Below are 6,000 nucleotides of genomic sequence, written 5' to 3'. Positions count from 1 at the left end.
ACTTCGGGGGGTGGCTGTGCTCATGCACTTGTCGTACTCTCAGCGCTAGCTGGCGTTGCTAGATCGCTGCTTTTCTCTCCATTTAGGCTGCAGCTCCGACATAATCTGCGTGACTGCCCTGCTGACGGCATTCCAAGTGTCCTCCTCTCGACACATTTCGACGACGACATTCTCCACGTTAAGGACAGGCATCTCCGTTCGCACTGCCTCGAACCATGGACAGTCGAAGACAACATGCTCCGGCGTTTCATCGACGTTGTCACACTCCGGACAGAGGGGTGACGCTGCGTGTTCGAACCGATGCAGGTATTTCCTGAAGCAGCCGTGGCCAGGCAGGAACTGCGTTAGGTGGAAATTGGCTTCTCCGTGTTTTCTGTTCACCCAGGTCGAAAGAATCGGTATTAGTCTTTGTGTCCATCTACCGTTCTCCGTCGTGTTCCACTCCTGTTGCCACTTAGCCAATGACTCCACTCTCACAACTTTCCGTACTCTTCCGGCTTCCCTCTGCCTGTAGCACTCGCTGTCCTCCGCCAGGGGGATGCCGATAGGGATCATACCGGCGATAACGCATACTGCTTCCGACGAGATGGTTCTGTACGCACTCACGACTCGCATGGCCATGAGCCGGAACGTACTGCTCAGTTTCCTTTGGTTCTGCTTCGTTTCCAGCGCTGGAACCCAGGCTGGACCTCCATATCTCAGTATCGATGATGACACGCTGGCCAGAAGACGCCTCTTGCTACTGCTGGGACCAGCGTTGTTCGGCATGATTCTAGCTATCGCGTTGATGGCCTTCGAAGCCTTCTCACAGGCATATTCAACGTGGCTGTTGAAGTTTAGCTGGTCATCGATCATCACTCCCAGGTATTTTAACACACGCTTCGAGGCTATGGTGTGCTCCCCGACGGTGATTTCTGCCCGCTGTACCGCTTTACAGTTACTGACCAATAACACTTCCGTTTTGTGGTGGGCTATTTGCAGCTTCGCTCCTTTCATCCAGTTACCAATCATGTCGATTGCCTCGGTTGACAACACTTCCACCTCTTCCAGCGTCTCGCCTGTTACCGTCAAGACGACGTCGTCCGCAAAGCCAACGATCTCAACTCCTTTGGGCAGTTTCAGCGTTAGCACGCCGTTGTACATCCCGTTCCAGAGCGTTGGACCAAGGATGGAGCCTTGTGGAACTCCCGCTGTGATCCTAATCGATCTCTGTCCCATGTCTGTCTCGTAGACCAGAACCCGGTTCTGGAAATAACTCCTCAGGATCCTGCACAGGTAGTCAGGGACCCTCATTCTATGCAGTGCTTCGGTGATGGCCTCCCAGCTGGCGCTGTTGAACGCATTCTTGACGTCAATCGTTATCACGGCGCAATATCGATCTCCTCTCCGCTTCTGTTTGGACGCCTTTTCAGCTCTCTCGACCACTGTCCGAATTGCATCCACCGTCGATCTCCCTTTCCGGAATCCGAACTGCCTCTCCGACAATCCGTGCTCACTCTCCGTGTATTTCGTCAGCCTGTTTAGGATGATCCTCTCCAAGAGTTTTCCGAGTGTATCCAGCAGGCATATAGGCCTGTACGATGCTGGATCACCCGGCGGTTTTCCTGGTTTCGGCAGCAACACTAGCTTCTGTATCTTCCACCTGTCAGGAAAGTGACCCTCGTTCAGGCATTTCTGCAGCACCATCCTGGACATGTCCGGAGATGACTGGATCGCCGCTTTCAACGCTACGTCTGGGATTCCATCTGGACCGGGAGTTTCTTCACCTTCAATCCTTTCGCCACTGCTACGAGTTCCTCGTTGGTTACTTCGACGTTATCTCCCTCTCCTTCTCCGTACGGTGTAGGTGGCCAGGTTGTTGGGTCGTGCTTTGGGTGTGTGTGTGTGTGTGTGTGTGTGTGTGTGTGTGTGTGTGTGTGTGTGTGTGTGTGTGTGTGTGTGTGTGTGTGTGTGTGTGTGTGTGTGTGTGTGTGTGTGTGTGTGTGTGTGTGTGTGTGTGTGTGTGTGTGTGTGTGTTTTTTTTTTTTTTTTTTTTTTTTTTTTTTTTTTTTTTTTTTTTTTTTTGGCAAGGAGGAAACCTTCAAAAAGGCCATCGTGCCACCGCTTGACGACTGGCCGCACAGTCGCGGTGACACGGTGTGTGGGATTCTTACCGCACTAAAACCTCCTTAGACGCCTTGCCCTTTTCCCCCGGAACCACTTGTCGTATTACTTCGGAGGGGGCCGTGCATTACGCACCTCACTTTACCTCAGCTAATTGGCGCTTCCAGTTCGCTGATCGTCTCTCCAATTTGTGAGCCATTTATCTCCCAGCGTCACGTTCTACTCGGTTATCCCTGGTGGTGGATACAGCCTACTCTGACGGAGAGTTCTCCCGGCTTCGGCTTTCAGTTCGCACTTGTGTGAGCACATTACTACTTTCTAGTTGGTCTTCCCGCCATTTTCGCTGCAGCGCTGACATGATCTGCGTTACTGCTCTGCTGACGGCGTTAAAGGTGCCCTCCTCTCGACACATTTCTTCGACGACATTCTCCGTGCTAAGGGCGAGCATATCCTCTCGCACATCATCAAATCTAGGACATTCGAAAACCACGTGCTCTGGTGATTCTTCCACATTCCCACACTCCGGACAGAAGGGTGACGTTGTGTGTCCGAACCGATACAGGTACTTCCTGAAGCAGCCATGACCAGACAGGAACTGCGTCAAGTGGAAGTTGACTTCTCCATGCTTCCTGTTCACCCAGGTCGAAAGAGTCGGTATTAGCCTGTGTGTCCATCTACCGTTCTCTGCTGCATCCCACTCCTGCTGCCACTTAGCCATCGACTCCGTTCTCACCATTTTTCGTACTCCTCTGGTTTCTCTCGTCATATAGCACTCGTAGTCCTCCGCCAAGGTGATGCCGATTGGGATCATACCGGCGATAACGCATACTGCCTCCATCGAAATGGTTCTGTACGCACTCACGACTCGCATGGCCATGAGCCGGAACGTACTGCTCAATTTCCTTTGGTTCTGCTTCGTTTTCAGCGCTTCAATCCAGGCTGGACCTCCGTACCTTAGTATTGATGAGGAAACACTAGCCAGAAGACGTCTCTTGCTGCTGCTTGGACCAGAATTGTTCGGCATGATTCTGGCTATTGCGTTGATGACCTTCGTCGCCTTCTCGCAAGCATATTCGATGTGGCTATTAAAGTTTAGCCGGTCGTCGATCATCACTCCCAGATACTTAAGCATGCGCTTCGAAGCAATGGTGTGCTCTCCAACGGTAATTTCTGCCCGCTGCACTGCTTTGCAGTTACTGACCAACATCACTTCTGTTTTGTGGTGGGCTATCTGCAGCTTCGCTCCTTGCATCCAGTTACCAATCGTATCTATCGCCTCAGCCGCCAACATTTCCACTTCTTCCAGCGTCTCACCGGTTACCGTCAAGACGACATCGTCCGCAAAGCCAACGATCTCAACTCCTTTGGGCAGCTTGAGCGTCAGCACGCCATTGTACATTCCGTTCCACAGCGTGGGACCTAGAATGGAGCCTTGGGGAACCCCCGCCGTGATTCTAAGCGATTTCTGCCCCGTGTCTGTCACGTAGACAAGGACCCGGTTCTGGAAATAACTACTTAGAATCCTGCAGAGGTAGCCTGGAACCCTCATTCTATGGAGCGCCTTGGCGATGGCCTCCCAGCTGGCGCTATTGAATGCATTCTTGACATCGATCGTAATCACGGCGCAGTATCGATTTCCTCTCCGCTTCTGTTTGGAAGCTTTCTCGGCTCTGTCAATCACTGTCCGAATTGCATCCACCGTCGATCTCCCTTTCCGGAATCCAAACTGTCTCTCCGACAATCCGTGTTCACTCTCCGTGCATTTCGTCAGCCTGTTGAGGATGATCCTCTCTAAGAGCTTTCCTACAGTATCCAGCAAGCATATTGGCCTATACGATGCAGGATCCCCCGGCGGTTTTCCGGGCTTCGGCAACAGCACAAGCTTTTGTACCTTCCACCTATCAGGGAACTGACCATCGTCCAGACATTTCTGCAGCACCATCCTGAACATGTCCGGGAACGTCTGGATCGCCGCCTTCAACGCCACGTTGGGAATTCCATCCGGGCCGGGAGCTTTATTCGCTTTCAACCCTTTCGCTGCTGCTATGAGTTCCTCGTTGGAGACTTGTTCAACGTTGTCTTCATCTACCTCGCCATATGGTGTAGGTGGCCAGTTCGTTGGGTCATGCTGTGGGAAAAGTCCCTCCACGATGACTTTCAGCTTGTTGTGACACATTTCAACCGGCATCGTTGGGCCTCTGATCTTCGCCATCGCGACTCGGTATGCGTTGCCCCAGGGGTTGGCATCGGCATCGCGGCACAACTCCTTGAAACTATTTGATTTGCTCAGCTTTATCTTTCGTTTCAGTGCAGCCCTGGCCTCTCGGAACACCACCCTGCGCTCCTCTCTGTCTGCTTCTGTTCTTGCTCTCTGAGCACGCCTTCTGGCTAGAAGACAAGTAGCACGGAGGGTGCTAATTTCCTCGTTCCACCAGTAGGCTGGACGCCGCCTGTTCGTTGGCTCCAGTTTTCTCGGCATAGTTGTGTCACATGCCCTTGCTAATAATTCGGTCAACTCATTCGCGCTTAGGCCCGGGACGCTGTTGTCTACCCTTAGAGCTTCGATGAAGAGATCCTTATTGAATGCCTTCGACTTCCACTTCCGCTCGCTTACTTTCGTCCTCCGCATTTCCACCGGTGTTCTTTCGCCGATACTGTACCGGATCGCCTGATGGTCACTATGGGTGTACTCCTCGCACACCGTCCAGTTCATATTTGCCATTAGCGACGTACTGCAGAAAGTAACGTCGATAATGGATTCCCTACCATCTTTGCGGAAGGTGCTGATGGTTCCTTCGTTGGCCAGACTGACGTTCAACTTTGCCAGAGCTTCCAGCAGGCTATACCCTCTTGCGTTGGTACATCTGCTCCCCCAATCCACTGCCCAAGCATTGAAGTCTCCTGCGATGACGACTGGTCTCCGTCCAATGAGCTCTTCGGTGAGCCCATCTAGCATCTGGTGGAACTGCTCAATTGTCCATCTCGGGGGTGCGTAGCAACTACATACAAAGATTCCATTGATTTTGGCGATCACGAAACCTTCATATGAGCTTGCCACCACTTGTTGTATGGGATACCTGCCCATGACTTGTATGGCCGCCATTCCTGCTCTATCCGCCACCCAGTTACCATTATCGAGAGGGACTCGGTATGGCTCTGCAATGATTGCAACGTCGCACTTTGTTTCCGTTGTTGACTGCCACAACAGTTGCTGTGCTGTGTTACAATGATTGAGATTTATTTGGGTTACCTTCATTATTGCTGGCCCACCATCGCCTTCTTGAACTCAGGGCACCTGAAACTTCCCGTCACATGGCCATTTCCGTCCTCCTTTTTGCAGAGCATGCACCTCGGTTGCTTTGTACAGTCTTTTGCAACGTGCCCCTTCTCTCCGCATTTCCTGCACAGATCAGATCTGTCAGGGCCTTTGCAGTGTCTCGCCTGGTGACCGAAGCCCATGCATTTGTAGCATCTCTCCATTTTCTTAGATACCCGAGGAATAGCTTTCAACGGGCACACTGACCACCCAACCTTGATTCGGCCAGTCTTCAGCAGCTCGTTAGCTGCGTCCGAAGAAAGTCGTATCGACGCCGTCTGCGTGCCACCATACGCCTTTCTCAACCGAATTGCCATCGGTACGTCTCCCAGGTTGCATTGCACCTTTAGCGCACTTTTCAACTCGTCTTCTGTTGTGATCTCGTCCAGATCCCTGCACTCGACCACTGACTCCTGGGATAAGGCTCTTACGTTCGCCGTCTCGCCAAGAGATTTTTCGACGAGCTCCTTAAAAGCTGAGCTCTTAACCGTAGGGTCCCTTTTCAGCTCGAATAGCATCTCGCCTTTCTGGGTTCGCCTGGTTTTCACCACATTCTCGCCTAAGTGTTTCAACTCCGGATC

Source organism: Ochlerotatus camptorhynchus, unplaced genomic scaffold (genome assembly GCF_037179485.1).
Source record: "Ochlerotatus camptorhynchus isolate MF236.1 unplaced genomic scaffold, CSIRO-AGI_Acam_v1.1 ptg000222l, whole genome shotgun sequence".
NCBI classification, from domain to species: Eukaryota; Metazoa; Arthropoda; class Insecta; order Diptera; family Culicidae; genus Ochlerotatus; species Ochlerotatus camptorhynchus.
The sequence above is the reverse complement of the archived record's forward strand: the minus strand, read 5'-3'. Positions refer to the sequence as shown.